The sequence below is a fragment of the Diceros bicornis genome, chromosome 11 (genome assembly GCF_020826845.1).
Source record: "Diceros bicornis minor isolate mBicDic1 chromosome 11, mDicBic1.mat.cur, whole genome shotgun sequence".
NCBI lineage: Eukaryota > Metazoa > Chordata > Mammalia > Perissodactyla > Rhinocerotidae > Diceros > Diceros bicornis.
Window position 1 is genome coordinate 66,469,356 of NC_080750.1, and position 11,888 is coordinate 66,481,243.

The following is an 11,888-nucleotide window of genomic DNA, read 5'->3' on the forward strand; positions in this document are numbered from 1 at the left end:
GAATTGAGAGTCTGAAGGTCTGAAAATTGGGGGTGGGGGACAATGGTATAAGTCTTGATCTAAGTCTGAAAGCCAGAGAACCAGGAGCGCTGATGTCCATAGGCAGGAGAGGAGGTCCCAGCTCCAGCAGAGAGAGTGGATTTGTCCTTCCTCTACCTTTTTGTTCTATTCAGGCCCTGAACTGAGTGGATGGTGCCCACCCACATTGGTGAGGGAGATCCTCTTTACTCAGTCTATTGAATCAAATGATAATCTCTTCTAGAGAATCCCTCACAGACACACTCAGAAAGAACGTTTCACCAGCTATCTGGGCATCCCTTAGCCCGGTCAAGTTGACATATAAAGCTACCCATCACAGAGTGGTAGTAACAGTTTATTCAATTGGTAGTGCATGAAAGGGACTATGAGATAGCAGAAATTAGTGCAGCAGAATGGAAGACTAGGGGAGATAGGAACATTGGAATGGACTTTTTATGTATGACCTGCCACCTTCCACCTAATATGAGAAAGCTCACGAGTCTCTCCCTTCTCCAAGGCCTTGAGAAATACATTGGTGTGGGAGGACTATCATCTTGATTACAGGAGTGTGTGGGAAGTGGTTTGGACATTGGGTTCCAAGATTTGAGTTGAGAAAACTTCTCAGTACATGACACATCATTATCAGTCTTGGGAGGAAGAACCAAAAGGAAGCCTCCATAACAAAATATAAATAAAATCAATGCCGTGTCTCTGGGGGAAACACAAGAATCAGGACCACCATCAAAGAACAGAACAATGCAGGAATGGTAATTTTGATTACCACCAAACTCTGCCTAAGATGGACGGGTCTTGTAGAATGTCAATGGATTGTTGTAAACTTAATGAGGTGACACCAATTACAGATGCTGTTCCCAATGTGATCCCTACTGCTACCACTGCCAAATGCCCAGCTCCCCAGCAGCAGTGACAAACCCTGAGCTCCGGATAGGGTGCCTGAGCCCAGAGGCTCAAATTATTCACCTAGTGGCAAGCTGATTACATTAAACTCCTTCCACGATGGAGGAGGTAGCAATTCGTCTTTTATAGAATAGATGCTTCTTCTGGAGAGTGGGTAGAGGGGAAAACTATAAATACCAACTCTAACCTAATGATCTTTTACGACAATGAGGGCTGTGCCTGCCTATGTTTTTCTTCCTTACTTTGTTATTTTGTTTTATTTTCTGCCCATCCCATTACTTTATATGCAGTGTGCTTTTGATGAATATTATGATTTACTCCATAGGAAACAGAATTTCAAGATGACAATGTGTCAGGATTAGAGCAAGAATGGGTATTGCCCAGAGAGGCTAAGCTTGGAGCCTGATGCAGGAGATGATGAGACTTAGGGCTATGTCCCTTTGGGGTTAGCATGAGCACTTTTATTTCTGTGAGGAATGGTTGCCTTGTGTTAGTGTTCTGTGTTTTCTTACACTCTGTATTTGTCCAGTTGGCATCCATTACTCACAGGGCCAAACTAATGACCAAAGCTGTTTACATCTCCCCTGTGACCCATCTTTCACGTACATATAAAAATCATATTACAAACCCTCCAGCCAATCCCAAGTCAAGACCTCCAACCACATCCTTTATCTCTCTCTCACACACACCAAGCCAATATTCTCCCTGCACTAAGTCTCCCCAGGGCTGGGTACCAGACAGCTAGAGACCATCCATATACCCATAGCCTGCCAAAACTATTCAAACCATCCAATCCTAAGCTGCTTACCCCATCTCGTCTTGTCTTTCCTACAGAAACTCTAATAAATACTCTGGGCCATACTTTCTCCTTTGCCCTTTCTGCCCCTTTGCTGGCTTTGGTGCTTCTCCGTGTGGCCCTGCATGGCATATCATGACTCTTGATTCTAGGGATCTGTGAATATAAACTTCTTCCTTCATGACAATCATTCCCATGTCTGCATGTCTTACCACACCTGATTAAAACAAATTCCGGGTACAAATTTTAGAACAGTTAGGTGTAAGCATTATTTTTCAACGTATAATTATGGAAAATTGGGTGTGCATTGATGTTAGGAGCCAAAAAACTAGATTTTGGGGAGCCTTCCAGTATTTAAACTTCTTTCAAGTATTTTGGGAACGTTCCCACCTTGAAGGTGGCAGAGCTTGCCTTCCACATAGAAGTTCAAAACACCAGATTCCTGCTTCCTCAGTCCTTCTTGTATCTAGTTCATGGACACATGGTTAGTCAGATGCGTCCGTCCTGACCTTTGTCTCAGGAGCTGGTGACACAAAGAAGCAGGGATAGAGGAGAGTTAATTCTGGCAGGAGTGGCAGCAGCAGCAGGAGTGGCTGGTTTCCAGGGACAGCAGTGACCGCAGTACCAGTGACAGACAGCGCAAGGTTTTCACCCAGTTCTGCAGCATCAGGGCCCACCATCAGGTGATGGGTCATCATTTTGCCTCAGTCTGGCTGATGTGTCCCTTGTTGTCACCTGTGTTCCACGCAGGTTCTCCAGCTTTCTAAGTGCTTCTGTGAACCATCCATTGTCCTTTAATAAAATAATTTTCTGCTTGAAAATTAATCAATAGGTTTTTATTGCTTGCAACCAAGAACGCTGATTGATACAAGCTATGATTATTCTCTTTCTTTCCTTTTTTCTTTTTTTTCCTCTTCTTCCTTCCTTCCTTCTTTTTTCTCTCTTCCTTCCTTCCGTCTTCCTGTCTTTTCCTTGGAAGAATGTATGCATTTAATACTTATATAACAAACTTATATACTTATATAAACTTATATAATGTTTATATTATGTGTACTTATATACTTACATCAGCAAACGTATACACACACATACACACACATACATAGAGACGTATATACGTGTATACATGCACATAAATATATATTAATGTGAAAGTAAATATGGTGAAATGTTAACCTTTGTTAATTTGTTAAATATGGATAGTAGGAATATGGGTATTTTCTGATTTTTTTGTATTTTATGTCTTCTAATTTTCTGAAAAGATAATATTAGCAATCATATACACATGTATAAATACATATATGTTTATATGTGTGTATATGTATATAGTACTATTCCACTATTTTAAGTCCTTTATTTATGCTAATTCATTTACTCCTCATAACAAACCTATGAAGGAGGAACCATTATTCACAACCTCCTTTTATTTCTGAGGAAACAGAGAGTTTAAGAGAGCTGCCCCAAATCACGCAGCTTTTAAGGAGCAGAGCCGGAAATCAAATCCTGGCAGTCATGTCCAGGGCCCTTTGCTTTGAACAAAATAAGGGATGAGATAGCAAGTGGCTTAAGAGGGAGGCAGAACCCAAAGGAAGTGTTTAGGATGGAGGATGAGTTTATTTAGGGCTGAGGAGAAGGAACAAGTGAGAGGGAGAGGTGAAGATGTGAGAAAGGCTGGGGATGTTGAATAGATGGGTGCTGTCAAGATCACAGGTCATGGTTTGCCATGCACAGGAGGAGGAACAGGACTCCTGGTCCGATACCAGAGAGGAGGAAGCAAGGGGTTGGTTTATGGTTCGGAGGAGGGTGACCTTGCTTCTCTGCGAAATTGAAGGCAAGGTCAGTGGCAAGGAGGCTGAGGAGGTGACAAGCAAGCTGCAGACAAACCAGGTGGCAGCATGAGTGACGTGGTGTTCCTGCAGGAGGCTGGCTGGGGGAGAGGAGGTTCCTCCAGGGAAGAAGGGGAAGGAGAGAGCTGTAGGCTGGCTGTCCAGTGGCTCTGTTCTTGGTCCTATTTTATTTAAAACTCCACCGCTTTATCAACAGACAGACCCAGGCCCAGGAGATTCCCCAGCTGTGGGTGAGGTCAGGGGGCCCAGGCAGGGATCCTGAAGCACAGTGTCCTTCAGAGTAAAGAGCAAAGCATCCTAGTAACCGGACAGAGGAAAAGCAAGTCTGTTGTCTGTCTCGACTGGACACAGAGTGAATAGTCACAGGCTCCTCCCCCTCCCCTCCAGAGAGTGTGTGTGTGTGTGTGTGTGTGTGTGTGTGTGAGAGAGAGAGAGAGAGAGAGAGAGGAGAGAGAGGGAAAGAGAGAGAGAGAGAGAGAGACACAGAGAGAGAGAGAGTGAGAGAATGAGAACGTGAGTTTGTGTGCTTGCAAAGCCAGTGGTCCCTCCTGTGGACTGGCTCGGCTTTTACCTTCAGAAGCCTCTGTGCCAGGCTCTCCATGACGCCCTCCTCAGTAACACCTGCATGAAGCCTGTCTGGCTGCCAGAGCTGGAAGCCCAGGCAAACGGACCTGCCTGCAGAAGTTGTCCAGGCTCCCCAGGAAGCCAACCTGACTCTCAGAGTCAGGTGTCCCTCACCCGCCAAGGTGTGTCCGGACCCAGCATCTTTTTGACCATGAAATGAAGTCACCCAGCCTTGCTCTGCACCTGCCTCTGTGTTTCAGGGGGACTTTTATCAGCTGCCCAGGACCTCCAAGCCAAGCTGGTTGTCTGATTTTTTGAACGGCCTGTTTTCTTCTGTGACAGGCAGGTAAGAGAAAGGTGCCCCTAAGGCTTGTGTTGGGGACATTGGGGTGTGGGGACATTGTGAGGTTGAGGTCAAAGGGGTACTAGCCAATTAACAGCTTCTGGGTACTCAGGAGGGGGGTATGTCAGAATGCTGGAAGTCACTTGCTCCTAGAAAAATTTTAGTCTTCTGATTGTCCCTGCTGGGGCTGTTCAGAGCCCAATGACAGTCAACTTCTCCCACTGGTGAGAGTATCTCAGTCTCAGGAGTTATCAGCTTTACTATATTGAATCTGCTTCTATGTCTTTATTGTTACCATGACTCTTTTGTCACTTATTTACTCTTTAGTAAATATTATATATCTTTTCATGAAGACTAACACACTGACTTGGTAAGTAGCAAGTTCTTCATGGCTGGGGTTTTTCTGAGGCTGGAATTTGTGGAGAGGATTCTTACATCAGCTGGTGTGGCAATCCAGATGACCTTTAAGATTCCACCCAACCTTGAGATGTTAAGCTTCTGCAGTTGATCAGTTTATTGACCAGAGCAGATATAAAAGCTGAAATATGCTCTCTCTCCCCTAAGCACCACTACTGAAATTATTTGGAAGGAAAAACAGTATCATTTCCTCTAATCAGGGGGCTTTCTTTGGGTATTGACAATTGTGGGAGAGTTGGGACTTCCATGCTTGGTAAGCGGGTGGTAGATGGCAGAGAGGGGCTGCTGGGATCTAAGCAGGCTTTCTGGAGAAGGTGGTGATTGTGGAAAGAATATAATGTGGTCTGGTGGGTGAGAAGTTGAAAACCAGCTACAGTAGGAAGATGGGCAAAGAAGCAAGCCCAAATTACCTTGACGTCAATGGGATCAGGATTCAGGAGTTAGGTGAGAGAGGCTGAGGTGGGTTGGGGTTGGGGGGTGGTCTGGACATCCTCGTACATCAGAAGTGATCCAAGCTCAGTGGGGATGCTGGTATCTAAACCCTTCACACAGGAAATATTGTTTGTAGGTTTCTCTGTGTACCCCATTCCCCCAGACGCACTTTACAAATAGGGACATCAACCCACAGCCACCCCCTTCCCCAAACCTGCCAACACAGCCACTTAGAGGATCAAAGGGTCCAGGGCTCTTTCCCTTTTACTATCTTTCTAACGAGAGGTGGAAGGTTACTCTAATTACTGACAATTACCTGGAACAATTTCTCCTTTGGTTTCCAGTGACAAATTAATGAAATTATCATAGTGGGCTAATTACAAGGGATGTCAATTTGAGGCATCTTGCAGCAATACATCCTCTAGAGCAGGCTGAATCTCATTTGCACATTCTTCCAGAGGGTCCAGGATGTCTCGCATTAGATCTTTATATGATGCAATTTCAGCATGTGTGGATTTCTATTTCTTTTTTCCTAGTCTCACTAATGGGGAAAAAAATCTTTCTTTTATTTAATGCACTTGGTTGGAAGGTGAAACAGATCATATAGCCTTGGGATTTGTGGCCATAGTATTGGTTGGAAGGAGGAGTGAGTGAATCTGCACACAGATGAACCTCCTAGAACCTTGGGTCTAGGTGAGCCTGGCTTTGGGGTGGGGCACGTTTCCCTTCTCACCAGCCATCTGCCACTGACCTCGGTTCTGATAGTTGCTTAGCAAGGACAGTTGTGGTGCTAGGATCTGTAGAACACATCAAGCACTGGCGGAGGTGGCTCTACAAAATTGCCCTCCTGGCTAGTGCTCCTGGGTGGCATTTTACCACATTATGCTTTAGAAGCTGAAGACCTGACCTTGAGTCCCCACTTTATCACTTTTCAACTATGTGATCCTGAGCAAATCAGTTAACTTTTCTGAACATCAGTCTTTTTTTTATTTACATAAAAGGGATAATAATATCTCTTCCCCATACCCTCCTAGGGGTGGTATGAGGCCCAAATGAGGTCAAAGGTGCAAATTTCCTTGTAAACCTTAAAACTACACAAATGCAAATTGTTCTTCAGAAGATCTTCTAACAGTTATCATAAAGGAGACGCTGGAATCCTCCTTCTTGCACCTGCTTGGCTCTGTTTTCTCTCAGCCAGCTGAAAACAAAGCAGTGAATCTTCATGCACATGTGATGGTAGAGATGAACGTCTCTTCATTTTAACAAGCAAACAAAACTTTTAGATGGGGGTGGCAGTGGGGGTCAGGTAATATTTAAGTCACTGACATCCCCAGGTAAATTAGGAGGGCACGGGACACGCGAGGATCCTAAGTCCTCCAAGGCAGAGGATGAAGGAGAGAAAAGGAACCAGAAAAACAGCCCTGTGATTGTCAGGTTTTGAGTGAGTGCAGAGACAGGGAAAAGAACTCCACCCACTCTGCAGTTGCCCCTGGGTTTTAATGAAATTTAGTCTTTGGTGGCAACACCAGGATCTCAGTTCAACTCATTCAGCTCAACTCAATGCAACTCAACTCAAGCATCTCTCAGGTGCTTACACAGAATCAGACTCAGCGAAGGACTTCCCAATGTGAGGAGTTGTAAAAAGCTTGGAAGGGACCGTCTGGGAGCTTGGGGCCTCTCTGCATGGCTTTCAAACCAATGGGATGGAATGAATTGAGTCAAACTGCACAGCAGGGGTGAATGGGCAGGTGAGAGTCTAGAATTTTTCTTCCTTCTGCTCCTCTCTACCGTGGACCCCACACGGCCGGGCACGCTCAGTTCTCTGTGCCTGATGCCTGGCACACTGTTAGCTCTGTAACAGATGAGGAAGTGGAAAGATGAATGAATAAACAAAAGAATAAACAGTTGGATTATGGGAACTAATGTTTGACAGTCTTGCCCTCTAAACTAAGCCATAAGCCTTGATTTCCATGGACTCTTCCAGAACCCTCTTCCTCCCCGGGCACCTTTCACAGGTGGCCCTACATACCTGGAACCCACAAAGTGAACCCCTGCTAAGTGCAAGGGGTGGTGCTTGGGACTGGAGATAAAAGACGAATAAGACACAGTCCCCACCTCAAAGAGCTCACAATAGGGACTTCTGCTTTTCTCCAAAAGACCCTGTCAACCTTTGTCCCAACTTGGGAGCCCGCATGAGGAGTTCAGTCCTGGGATCCTATTTCCTGGTCTCATTTTTGCCTCAACCCTAAGGTGATTCCTTATGAACACAGCTGACTTTTTTTTAGATGAGTTTTGGATATTTATTACCTGTTTTATTCCAAGTATTTTTTAATGTGTTAGAGTACACGTAATTTACCATTTTAACCATTTTTAGGTGTACTGTTCAGTGGCATTAAGTACATTCACTTTGTTGTGCTGCCACCACCATCCATCTTCAGAGATTTGCATCTTCCCCAACTGAAACCCTGTCCCCGTTAAACAATAACTCCCCACTCTCCCCTTCCCTCAACCCCAGGCAACCACCATGCGACTTTCTGGCTCTATGAATTTGACTACTCTAGGTAGTCAAATAAGTGAATCATACAATATTTGTCCTTTGGTGTCTGGCTTATTGCACTTAGCATAATGTCTTCAAGGTTCATCTATGTCCATAGACGTATCAGAATTCCATTCCTTTTTGGGGTTGAATAATATTCCATTGTATGTCTAGATCACATTTGTTTATCCATTTTTCCATCGATGGACATTTGGTTTGCATCCACCTTTTATACAGTTGACTTTGGTTACTTGCACTCCACTCAGATGGAGGAATGGAGTCTCAGATCTACACGCATTTTGGGAGATGAGAGGCCCCTCCATCATGAGATAGGGGAGGGCATGTAAAACACACAGCAGACGTCACTGCCCAATTAAAAATACTTTATCATATTTAATACATACTTATGATAGGAAATTTGAAAAATGTAGAAAAATGTCAAAAAGAAGTAAGAATTACCTTTAATTGCTGCATCCAGAGATAACCCAGGTGATCTACATGTGCGTAGAAAAGATGATCAGAAAAGAGCAAGATGGTTGTTTTAGTTCATGGGCTGCTATGACAAAAATACCACAGACACGTGGCTTACAAATAACAGAAATTTATTTCTCGCAATCTGGGAAGTCCAAGATCAAGGTGCTGGCAGATTCGACATCTGCTGAGGTCCCTCTTCCTGTTCACAGCCAGCACCTTCTCGCCGTGTCCTCACATGGTGGAAGGGGTGAGGGAGTTCTCTGGGGCCTCTTTTATAAAGGCACTAATCCCATTAGCGGTGGCTCCACTCTCATGACCTAATTACCTCCCAAAGGCCTCGCCTCCTAATACCATTAGGGGAAAGGGCTTCAAGATATGAATTTGGGTGGGGGCACAAACATTCAGTCTACAGCACTGGTAATAACAGCTTTCTCCGGAAATAGATTAGCTGTGCTTGTTTCTGCTGTGATGGGTCTGCTTTAGGGAAGCCCCCAGGAGCCAGGGCCCTGCACTTGTGAGGGCCAGAGCCCCCAGACCTGGCCGCTGCAGCTCACCTGTGCCCCAGGAGCTGTCGAGACCCAGGCAGCGGCAGACGCTGCACAAACATTATGCACGATGTGCAGGGAGATGTTAGCTCACGTGTATATAAAGCTGCACTCGCATCTGAGAGCTCTGCCAATGGTGCTCCAGCGTTTGTTTTTTGCACAGAAGCACCTCCAGAAGGGGGTTGTGTATGGGGTGCTATCTACGGAGGAAGCTTCCTACTGCCAGGATTCCCTGCTCTACCCCCCTGGGAACCCCAGGGACCGCTTCTGGGAGAGCTGTGGGCTGTTCTGTCTCGGTGCTCATTAGATGTTCCAAAACAGCCGCCTTCTGGGCACCATTGGCCTACTCTACTTGCTAGCTAGGGTTTTTGGGGCCGGGAAGGAATGAAGAACCCCTGAGAGAGCTAGGACTGCTAAGTGAGGAAACCCGGGGCAGGGGTGAGGTGTGGTGTGGCGTCCAGGGTAAGGGTGGCTCGCTGTCAGGGACCATATTCTCCTGAGTGAACAGGAGATGAATGTAATTGTCAATCTCTAACGAGTCTTTGAGTTGAAACTTTCTGAGAAAATTGATCCAGGAGGACCTTCTTCCCCCAAACACAGTCTGGAAAAGCCTGTTATAATAAATATGTTCTAGAACTTCCAACACATTGAAATTCACGTCAAACCCCTCCCACACCCGCTCTTCCTCCAGTTGGCACAAACCATCAATGTGCAACGCCATCGGGTCTTTGTGCCTGATAACCACAGCAGCCACTGGCTCCCTTACCCCACCATCTGCAGTTCTCAGGAGCTTTCGTGGGCATGATTCCATTTGCTCCTTGCCCCTGTCCTGAGAGGTGGGCAGGGCAGAGTGAGCTATCCTTATCTTACAGATGAGACAAAATCCCAGCAGGGCTGAGTGCCCTGCACAAATCTGCTCAGTAAGTGGTGGGGCCAGGGCTCGAAGCCACATTCACAAGCTCCTCTCCACACAGAGGGCAGGAGGGGGTGGAGTGACCACCTGGGGAGACGTGGAGCACAGGTGACGGAATTGCTGCTGGAAGAGCTGGGACACAGTGGCCTAGGGGGTGAGAATGCACCGGAGAGAAGAGGTTTCACAACTCCATCAGCGATAGTAATGATTCCCCCATGTGCTTGGTGGTTATGTTTTTAGAGCACTTGCACTTATATTTTTTTCTTTTTAAATTGTGATAAAATATACATAACATAAAATTTACTGTTACAGATGCTTAGTACATTCACGATGTTGTGCAAGCATCACCACTGTCTAGTTCCAGGATATCGTCATTGCCCAGCTGGACGCCCTGTGCCCCATCTCTGCACTGAGAGTCAGTGTTACATCTCGACGACATGGCCGGTGCCTGACACGTAGGCGTCAGCTGATACAAACACTGTGTGCCTGAACACAGACCTCCCCATCTCCGAATAGGGAGGGTTGTCAAAAAAAACCCAAAAGCTAATGTATGTAAACTTTTTAGAGTAATATTTAGTGTATTATTAAAGTGACACACATTTTAAATCACATTCGCTCTATATTAATACATTAACTTAACAATATGGCTTTTTCCTGACCCTTCCCATTTACGAAACATTCAACACTTCACTCATATCTTGACATCGTGTCTTTCTCATCACTAGAACCAGTTTTGGAATCAGCTGTCCATGTCTGGCCTATATCATTATCATTGTCCCTACAGTCTAAAGAGAGTTGGCTATTTCTTATTAATCGAGAAGGTCTTTATTTTTTTTTTTTTTTTTTTTTTATTTTTATTTATTTTTTTTTTTGTGAGGAGATCAGCCCTGAGCTAACATCCGCCAATCCTCCTCCTTTTTTGCTGAGGAAGACGGCCCTGGGCTAACATCGGTGCCCATCTTCCTCCACTTTATATGGGACGCCGCCACAGCATGGCTTACCAAGCAGTGCGTCGGTGCGCGCCCGGGATCCGAACCAGCGAACCCCGGGCCGCCGCAGCGGAGCGCGCGCACTTAACCGCTTGCGCCACCGGGCCGGCCCCGGTCTTTATTTTTTTAATAAGCTTTTTTGAGATATAATCCACATACCATAAAATTCACCTTCTTAAAATATACAATTTGGTGAATTTTATTATCTTCAGAGTTGTGCAACCATTACCACTAATTAATTATCCACCGCTATCTAATTGCAGAACAGTTTCATCACCCCAAAAAGAAACCCATGCCATTAGCAGTCACTCCCTTTTCTCCCTTCCCCCTAGACCCCTCAAACCACTAATCTGCTTTCTGTCTCCAAAGATTTACCTATTCTGGATATTTCATATACATGGAATCATATAGTATGTAGTTTTTTGCATCTGGCATCTTTCACTTTGCCTAATGTCTTCAAGGTGCATCCATATTGCAGCATGTATCAGCACTTCATTCCTTTTCATGGCTGCATAGTATTCCATTGTATGGACATACCATGTTTTATTTATCTGTTTACCAGTTGATTGGGATTTGGGTGCTTCCACCTTTTGGCTATCGTGACTAGTACCCATAATCTTTTATTGACCATCTTTTGTGGTACGTTTATCCCCATTTTACAGATGAGACACTGAGGCCAAAGCAAGGGGGACTTCAATCTCGTCGTATGCTCTCCCCTATCCAGCAGGTCAGGGCTTATCTTAGGGTGCAGTAGCTGGTTGACCCTAGAAAAAGAGGTAGATGCTGGTTCTTCAATGAAGCCAGGGAGAGGTCAAGAGTCCTCAACTCCTGGGAGGCCTATTTGTTCACCTTTCACACCTCTGTAGTATGTGAAGAACAAAGGTACATCGTGTCAAGGATGCACAACCCTAAGAACACTTTCCTGGGTTTGCTCAGGTTCGGCAGTGAGAGGGAGCCACTCGAAATCCAGCGGGACCTCTGCTGTGCCAGCTCCTTGAGGCCCTGCTGGAGAAACAGCTGGAGGTTCAACCCACAGCAGAGCCTGGCCTGCCCTCCTTCTGATGTCCAGGGGCAGCCAGACCCCTCTTCTGAAACC